Source organism: Heterocephalus glaber, unplaced genomic scaffold (genome assembly GCF_053883595.1).
Source record: "Heterocephalus glaber isolate CG9 unplaced genomic scaffold, H.glaber_assembly_v1.0 deba00001745, whole genome shotgun sequence".
NCBI lineage: Eukaryota > Metazoa > Chordata > Mammalia > Rodentia > Bathyergidae > Heterocephalus > Heterocephalus glaber.
The window spans coordinates 3041847-3051481 of record NW_028258451.1 but is presented as its reverse complement, the minus strand read 5'-3'; the positions used below and the strand labels follow the sequence as shown (position 1 = coordinate 3051481).

The 9635-nt window shown below is 37.5% G+C and overlaps 1 pseudogene; it reads left to right on the top strand.

Moving 5' to 3' along the window:
• The first annotated feature begins 559 nt into the window (after window positions 1-559).
• Window positions 560-3903, top strand: LOC101713577 (vomeronasal type-1 receptor 4-like; annotated as a pseudogene).
• Window positions 3904-9635: the final 5732 nt, after the last annotated feature.

Below are 9635 nucleotides of genomic sequence, written 5' to 3'. Positions count from 1 at the left end.
ACTGGCTGTGCTTGGCATGCTTCTTGGACATGGGAACTTCTTTACTGGAAATTCCTGGCTCCTAAAGTGCTCAGGAGAAGACACGATAACATTTTTCCCAACTGCAATATTTTTATTGATATAAAGTCTTGCTAAGCCATTAAGTTGCCCAGGGTAGGCTAAAAATTATAATCATCCTACCTCAGCCTAACAGGTGCTGGTATTACAAGTGTAGGCCACCATATCCAGATTTCAGTTGCAGTTTTGATGATGACTGTAGTCTTGTTTCTGACGTTAATGGAGATAAGAGCCCTTCTTCAACATCTTTATTTGAAACAATCCATATACCCTAGCAAGATGGTTTTCATCAAATGATCATTTAACAAATTCTAGAATCACTTTTTTCATATTACACATGTCATATCTCCATCTTTATTCTTAGGAGAGATAAGAAATGTCGCTTGATTTAAAAAAAAACTATTAAATACATACCACAATCAACTTGCTTTAAATATGGCAGGACCATTTAGCATAATGGACACAAAATTTAAAATTTGAAATTTAAATGTCTCAACATCACAAAGGTATATAAGATACAATGAGATCAACACATGATATCTATTCATATAAACAAACTTTTAGAAGATAGTGATTTTTTGCAAAATATTATAAAGATGATGAAATAGTTGATTTAAACTACCTTCACAGAAATGATATGGTAATTTTCTCTCTTGGGGTTATTTACCCTTAGAAATTAATAACATTTTGTGACAAAATGATTCCTGAGAACTTGGCAATGGAGACAGTCTTCATGTCTCAGATTGGCGTAGGAATCCTGGGCAATTCCACACTTGTTTCATTATTTACTTTCTATATTGACTGGAAAGACGTTGGCACCCAAAGACCAGATAATAAAATATCTGATTTTTGCCAACTCCTTGACTGTTATCTCAAGAGGAATCCCTTGGACAATGGCAGAATTTGGATTGTAGTATTTCCTGGATGAAACTGGATGTAAACTCATTGTCTATCTCTATCGAGTGGCCTGAGGAATCTCCGTGTATACCACCTGCCTCCTGAGCTCCTTCCAAGCACTCACAGTCAGCCCAGCAACACCAGGTGGATGAAGCTGCAACATGGAGCCATGAAGTACATCAGTCCTTCCTGTTCAATCAGCTGGTTTGTGAAACTGCTTCTAAACGCCATGATTCCTGTGACAGTGACCGGTCTGAGGAACAGTAGAAATGTCACTGTGACACTGGATTATGGGTACTCCTCAGGCTGTTTCTGGCACCATTGCGACTCCACTGTATATGTTCTTGCTTTGCTTCAGTGATTTTGTGTGTTTGGGTCTCATGGCTTGGGCCAGTGGCTCCATGGTGAGCACCCTCTACAGGCACAGGAGGCAGGTTCAGTACATCCACAGTGCGCATCACTCCCCTTGAGTCTCCCCTAAGGCCAGAGCCACCCAAACCATCCTGATCTTGCTGAGCACCTTTGTCACCTTCTGTGCCCTTTCTTCCATTCTGATACTTTATTCACCATACTTTGGCAGTCCAAGGCTATCAATAGTCAACATCTTTGCCTTTGTAGAAACATGTTTTCCCACTCTTTGCCCCTTTATTCCCACTGTTTATAACAACTCTATCTCCAAGCACTATTTTCTCTGCTAGAGGAAAAGGTAGTTTTCTCTAAATTTGTCACAAGTTCTCGTGGTTCTTTTTTTAATGTATTCGTATGTTTCTACACCATTATGTAAGGCAACACCTTGCTGTACCACATACTGTTAGGTAACTTAGTGGTATCGTAAATGAGACAGAGGCACCATGGAGGGTGAAACACTTACCAATGATGTCTTATCCTCATTCTAAAAGCACTGAGAGCCCCCCACAATGGAGAGACTGCAAATGCCTGATAAATTCAAGCTACATAGGATAGATCTAGGATATAAGGCCTCTCACCTCTTTTGCTTTCTTGCAAACAGAGAACACTACAGCCTGGCAACAGATTTTGCTAGCACATACACAGGCAAGTGACCAGGAAGCTGCTCCCAGCTTCCACTAGTTTTTGGTTTTTGGTTTTTTTTCCCTCTGTTGTGTGATACAGTGGCTAACTAGAACCTCAAGCAACAAGGGCAGGGACTGGTGGGGGCATTGAGGCCATCAAGTGGAAAAACATGAACCCTCCTGCCCTACAGCTGGTGTGAGAGAAGGACTCGGACCACAGACAAGGCTGTGACCAACAATGCAAGCAGTCTTGGTTGGTGAGGGAAAGGAGAGGGAAACTGATAATCCTCTTACCTGTGACCAGCAGTGCAAACAACCTTGGGCCAGGAAGTCAGCCCACCCTCTGACTTGCAATCAGCAGCAGAAGCAGCCTTGTGTGGTGGTGGTGGGACAAGGAGGGCATTGTGGGAGAGGACCCAGCAGTGTGGAACAGAGCAACCTGTGCAAGACCTAGGAGGGGCCAACTATACACAGGACTGGGAGCAACCTCGGCTGGCTCTGTCTGAGGGTGACACAGCAACTGGGAGAGCAATGCAGAGCCAAACAGGGTAAGGAGACATGGGCAGTGTAAATAAGGACCCTAATGTATAACAGATGCTGCGACATAGGAAGAAAATGTTCAAATGGGAAAGAGCACAAGGGAGGGGGGAGAGGGAAAAGAAGGAAGGGAAAAGAAAAAAATGAGAAAAGATAAAAGGGAAACAGCTCTTGTTAATAAGAGGGGGAAGAGGGGTAGGAGGGAGAGGAGTGGAATGGGAAAAAATAATATATATCGTGTACAGGTACAAATTCCATATGATGAATGTGATCATTATGTATATCTAAATTGTACCAATAAACAATAAAAAATAAAATTTATAGGCATACAAGAAAAAGATAAAAAATAAAAGCACTGACATTATAGTGCATCACATACTGAACATCATCTTAATCTTACACCTTCCTGAACGGCAGTCATAATTTTGCTATTTAGAAGGCTTGACAATATTCCCAGTACTTCAGTGGAATGAGGTAAATGAAGGTAGGGAACGTTGTCAAGTCTATTAATATGAGCAATACAAAAATAACATAAGTCTGTTTGACTCCTAAATCATATAAAATTACCATTACGGTACTTGATTGGCATCTTTCCTTGAACATTTCCTATGCAATAATGAGCAATTTTAGCTAGCACACTGATTTTAACCACACTCCTCCACAAATTATTATAGCACTTGAAATATTGTTAAGTGTCACTAGATCAAGTTTAGATCACCACAAAATACTTCCCGTGTATCTGATCTCATCTGAAGCTCAGGAACAGATCCCCTGATGATACGTTTTCATGTTGGAAATGAAGATTATACAATGATTTGAAATGTGTTGAGAGTATTCCAAGGAGAGGGGGAGAGGCGGAGAGGGGGAGAGGGAGAGAGGGAGAGAGCATGCACTAGCTGAAGGGTTGGTGCAGGGAAGTGGGACTGAGCAAATATAATAAATTGTGGATGTAATAACTTAAGGAGCTGATAAAACTAATGTAACTTTTTTCAATTTCATTAGAAAGTAAATCCTATTCATATAAACTACACTAATGTGATAAACATGTTCATATGGTGGTAAAATCAACAAAAGAATGTGATTTCTCTTTAAAAGTAAAATTATTAAGTCACTTTAATTTGTTCAAATAGTCATATTGGTGTGGACATATGCATGTACAAAAAAGAATTTATCAACTTCCATATACATGAAACAAATGTTTAAAACTCTGGAAATTATGGAAAACCTCTAAGTGTTTCCTAATACTTTCCAGGTAATCAGGAAATGAAGTCTATTATTTAAAATTGCCCTTAAAATCAGATTGGAGCAATATTGTCAGAAATTTTAAGAACTGACCCCATGTGAAACATTAGGTTTATATTTATCTTTACTTTGCTCTACATTAAGACAAATCTTTTTCTTATATTGTCATGTGACTATTTTTAGAAGTTTTTTAATGTAAACATTTTCATTAATCTTCAAATCCACTTCAGATCAAGTTCGTTAGATTTCTTCCAACCATATTTTTGCATCTCTTTTCTCAATCAAAAAAGTGTTCAATTTGTGACAGGGATCCCTGGGGTATATGCACACAGAAGAATGACTGTTTCAGTAAAGTTATCTTTTCCAACTTGCGATTTGGGAAATCATTGAGAATAGCACAGACTTGAATACAAACAGATGGAAAGTCTGTTTTCTAGGAATGTGTTTCCTCCACATGGATTTTGCAAAAATCAGAGTCAGCTAAGGTGTGTCAGCTTTCTCAAGAGAGCACCTAGAAATACACTCTGGCAAAACCTTTGGAGTAGAAAAAAGAAGAAGAGGAGGTATAAGTACCAAAAGAAAAGGATAGGGTTTGTCGATTCACTAGTGAGAAAGTTGTTAAGACTGTAATAATTTTACCTAATGCCAACCACAATGCCCCTAACTGTATCCTGCAGTGTTATTTATTTACAGGAGGAAATTCTCATCAGCAAAGTCTTGTCTCTATATGTGGTATGGGGAGGCTTCCACATACACTTTAGATGCTGAGATTGCCTCCCAGAAAAATATTTTAGGCAAGTGTACCTTCTTAGGCAGTTCATTAGTTACTGGAATGTGAATATCTTAAGATAGAAACTGAAATGCAACTAAATCAATACCACATCAAATAAACACTTCTATAATCACTCAGTGAAAATTATTTTAAATCAACTTACAATACACTGTTTTTACTGCACTGATTAGTACTTATTACTTATTAGTACTTACATTATTTATTAGTACTTATTTATTTTTTTCCTTAAATTCTTTTATTGGTACCTTTTAGGTATACAATATGTTTACATTTATCATTGGGTGCTCGTACGTGTAAATGATGTATCTTGGTTTATTCTTTTCCCCATTACCTGTGTGACCTTCACCCCTCCACCCTTCCCTATTTACATACACTGTTTCCATTTTTTTTTCTTTCTCATAGTTTTCCTTTTCCCTTCTTTTCTTTCCCCTTCCCCTCCCACCCCCCGTAAACCTTTGGACCTTTTCCTATTTCAAAGTATCAACTATTTGTTTTAATCATTTTAATCCTTATTTACACTTTCAGTTTCTCATACTAGAGAAACTATTCTGTATTTACACACGTGTGTCCTATTTATTTCACTTAAGAGTATGGCCTCAATATTCATCCAATTAGCTATAGATGTCTCTAGTTTCTTGTGCTTTATGGCTGAGTAATACTCCATTTTATTAAAAAACCACATCTTCTTTATCCAGTTTCCAGTTGATGGGCACTTGGGCTGCTTCAGCTATTCCAAACTGTGCTGCTGTAAACATGGATGCACATATATTACTGTGGTATGGTTCTTTTAATTCTTTAAGAAAGATACCCAGCAGGGGAATAGCTGGGTCGAATGGGACCTCTATCTCTACCTGGTTCTTTGAGGTATCTCCATACTGATTTCCACAGTGGTTGCACCAGCCTGCACTCCCACCAACAATGGAGAAGGGTTCCTTTCTCCACACAACCCCGTCAGCATTTGTTATTGGTTGACTTCTTGATAGCAGCCATTTTGGGGGGGGGGGTAAGGTGGAATCGCAGTGTTGTTTTCATCTGCATCTCTCGAATGACCAGTGATGTTAAACACTGTTTCATATATTTATTCACTGCTTTTACTTCTTTGTCTGAGAAATGTCTCTTCATGTCGGATGGCCATTTTTGACTTGGGTCTTTGAATTTGGGGGGGGTCTGATTTTTTTTCTGTTCTTTATATATTATAGACAGTAGTCCTTTGTCTGAGGTACAGCTGCTAAAATTTTTTTTCCAGATTGTATGTTGTCTCTTAGCTCTGTTGGTAGTTTCTCTTGCAGTGCAGAAGCTTTTTAATAAGATGAGATCCCAGTTGTTGATTCTTTGTGCTAGTTCCTGTGCTACTGAGGCTTTGTTTATAAAATCCTTTCCTATGCCAATGTCTTCATACCTAACTTATCTTCCAGCAAATTTAGTTTCTGTTTTAATATTTAGATCTTTAATCCACTTCAGTCTTAGTTTAGTGCATGGTGATAGTTTTAATCTTTGGTAGGTTGAAATCCAGTTTTTCCAACACCACTTATTAAAGAGGCTGTCTTTCCTCCAATGAGGGTGGTTGGCTCCTTTGTCAAAGATGAAGTGGCTGAGTAAATCTGGAGATGTTTCCGGATCTTCTAATCTATTCCAATGATCCTCGGGTCTGTTTCTTTGCCAGTACCATGCTGTTTTTGTCACAGTAGCTTTGTAGTATAGTTTCAAGTTGCATATTGTGATACGCCCAGCCATTTCTCTGTGGCCTAGAATTGCTTTTGCTATTCTAGAACTCTTCTGGTTCTAAATGAAGTTTTGGGTTTTTTTCTCTAGTTCTGTGAAATATATTGTTGGAATTTCAATTGGCATTGCGTTATATCTATATAGTAGTTTTGGAAGTATGGCCATTTTCACTATATTGGTTCTCCGAACCCAGGAATAAGGGATGTTGTTCCATTTTCTTATATCTTCCTCGATCTCCTTTTTCAGAGTGCTATAGTTTTCAGTGTAGAGGTCTTTTGCTTCCTTTGTTAGATTGATTCCTAGATATTTCATTTTTTTGGATGCTATTGTGAAAGGAACTGATTCCCTAATTTCTCTCTCAGTGAGTCTCCTGTTTGTGTATAAGACTATTGTTTTTTGAGTGTTGACCTTGTATCCAGCTACTCTACTGAATCTGTCAATTAAGTCTCGAAGTCTTTTGGCCGAGTTTCTTGGGTCTTCTATGTAAAGTATCATGTCATCAGCAAATAGTGACAGCTTAACTTCTTCCTTTCCTATCTACATTCCTGTTCTTTCTTTCTTTTTTCTAATTGCTGTGGCTAATGTTTCCAGAACTCTATTGAACAGGAGTGGTGATAGTGGACATCCTTGTCTTGTTCCCGATTTTAGCATGAAAGTTTTCAGGTTTTGACCATTTAGTATGATGTTGGCTGTTGGTTTTTCATAGATAGCCTTAATCAGGTTGACATAAAGACCTTCTATTCCAGTTTTCTGTAGGGTTTTTATCATGAATGGGTGTTGGATTGTCATATGGCTTTCCTGCATCTATTGAGATGATCATATGATTTTTGTCCTTGACTCTGTTATTATAGTGTATTACATTTATTGGCTTATGAATGTTGAACCATCCTTGCAACCCTGGGATAAATCCGACTTGGTCAGGGTGTATGATCTTCTTGATGACCCTCTGTATTGTTTGCCAGCATCTTGTTGAGGATTTTTGCATCTATGTTCATTATGGAGATTGGCCTGTAGTTCTCTTTTTCAGTTGGGTATTTCCCTGGTTTTAGAATTAAAGTAGCACTTCCAGGAATGAGTTTCGAAGCCTTGCTTCCCTTTCAATTTCCTTGATAAGTTTAAAGAGTAATGGCAATAGTTCTTTAACTGTCTTGTAGAATTTAGCAGTGAAGCCATCAGGACCTTGGCTTTTCTTTGTTGGTAAATTTTGTATTATATTTTCAATCTCACTCATTGTAATTGGGGTGTTTAGAATTTCTATATCTTCTTCATTTAACTTTGGCAATTAGTACGTATCTAGGAATCTGTCCATTTCTTCTGTGTTTTCCATTTTATTAGAGTACAGGTTCTCAAAGTAGGTGCTGAAGAGTCTCTGGATTTCTGCTGGGTCTGTTGTGACTTCACCTTTTTCATTCTTTTTTTTTTTTTTTTTTTTACCTTTTTCATTCTTAATTGCATGGGTTTGAACCTTTTCTTTCCTTTTCTTTGTAAGGTTGGCTAAAGGTTTATCAATTTTATTTATTCTTTCAAAAAAACCAACTCTTTGATTCAATTTTTTGTATCATTTTCTTAGTCTCCACTGCCTTGATTTCTGCTCTGATCTTTATAATTTCCTCTTTTGTACAAGGTTTGGCTTTGTTATGCTCTTCTTTTTCTAGGAGCTTGAGGTTCTGCATTAGGTTATTTATCTAAGTTCTCTCTGTTTTCCTAATATGGGCATTCACTGCTATGAATTTCCCGCAGAAAACTCCTTTCATTGTGTCCCATAGATTCCTGTATGTTATACTGGCATTATCATTTACTTGTAGAAACTGTCTAATTTCTTCTTTAATTTCCTCTGTCATCCATTGGTTGTTCAGGAGGGTGTTCAATTTCCATGTGTTTGTGGGAGTTTTGAAGTTTCTTACATTATGGACCCCCAATTTTATTGCACTATGGTCTGATAATATACAGGGGGTAACTTCAATTCTTTTACATTTATTTAAACAGGTCCTATGAGCTAGCATGTGGTCTATTCTGGAGAATGATGCATGTGCAGCTGAAAAGAATGTGTATTCTGATTTTGTGGGATGGAACACTCTGTAAACATCTATTAAGTCCATTTGTTCAATAGCTTGATTCAGTTCTAGAATTTTATTAATGTTTTGCCTAGATGATGTCTATTTGTGATAGTGGGGTATTGAGGTCCACCAGTACAACTGTATTAGTGCTTATTTGGTTTATCAGGTCCATTAATATTTGTTTTGTATAGCTGGGGGCACTCGTATTTGGTGCAATATATTTAAGATTGTCATCTCTTCCCCTTGGATTGTTCCCTTCACAAGGATGTAGTGGCCATCTTTGTCTCTCTTAATTAGTTTTGGTTTGAAATCTATTTTGTCTGCAAATAAGATTGCTACCCCTCCTTTTTTCTGGGTTTCTATCACATGGAGAACTGTTTTCCATCCTTTCATTTTCAGTCTATGAATTTCCTTTTGAGTTAGGTGTGTTTCTTGTATAAACCATATTGCTGGATTTTGCTTTTTAATCCATTCTGTCAGTCTATTTCTTTTGATTGGTGAATTGAGGCCATTAACATTGATATTTATAATTGATATTGATTCATCCTTGTCATGATGTTTTGCTGTTGTTGGCTCTTTTATTTCTCAACCCCCCCCCCCTTCCCTTTAGTTTCTTACCTTGCCTTGTGGCTTCCCTCTGTTGGGCCTCACTGAGTTGTGACCTTGTCTTTTTTTAGGATATTGCTTAGAATTGTTTGGAGTGCTGGTTTGGTGTTAATGAAATTTCTCAGGTGCTCTTTGTTGTGGAAGTATCTAATTTCCCCATTGATTTTGAAAGATAATTTTGCAGGATTCAACAGTCTAGGTTGGAAGTTATTTTCTTTTAGGGCTTGAAATACTTCACTCCAGAATCTCCTTGACTTGAGGGTTTGTATTGAAAGCTCTGTCATGATTCTGATGGGCTTTCCTTTGTATGTGATTCATTTCTTTTCTCTGCCTGTAGGATTTTGTTCTTCTGTTGAGTTTCTGGCATCTTGACTATTAAAAGTCTAGGTGTAGTTTTTTTTTTTTATCGTAGCTAGTTGGAGTTCTATATGACTTACTTATCTGTATGTCCTATTCTAACTTCTGTCTGGGAAGTTTTCTACTATTACTTCTGTGAACATTTTTTTTTCATGTCAATTGTACTTTCTCCTGTTTTTTTTTTTTTTTTTTTGTGGACACCTATCAGTCTTATGTTATTCTCCTTTGCATCATCTAGCAGGTGCTGGATTGATTTCTCATGGTCCCTATTTTGAAGAAATCTGTTTTCATGGTCCTTAGCTGCAATCCTGTCTTCTATGTCTGATATTCTATCTT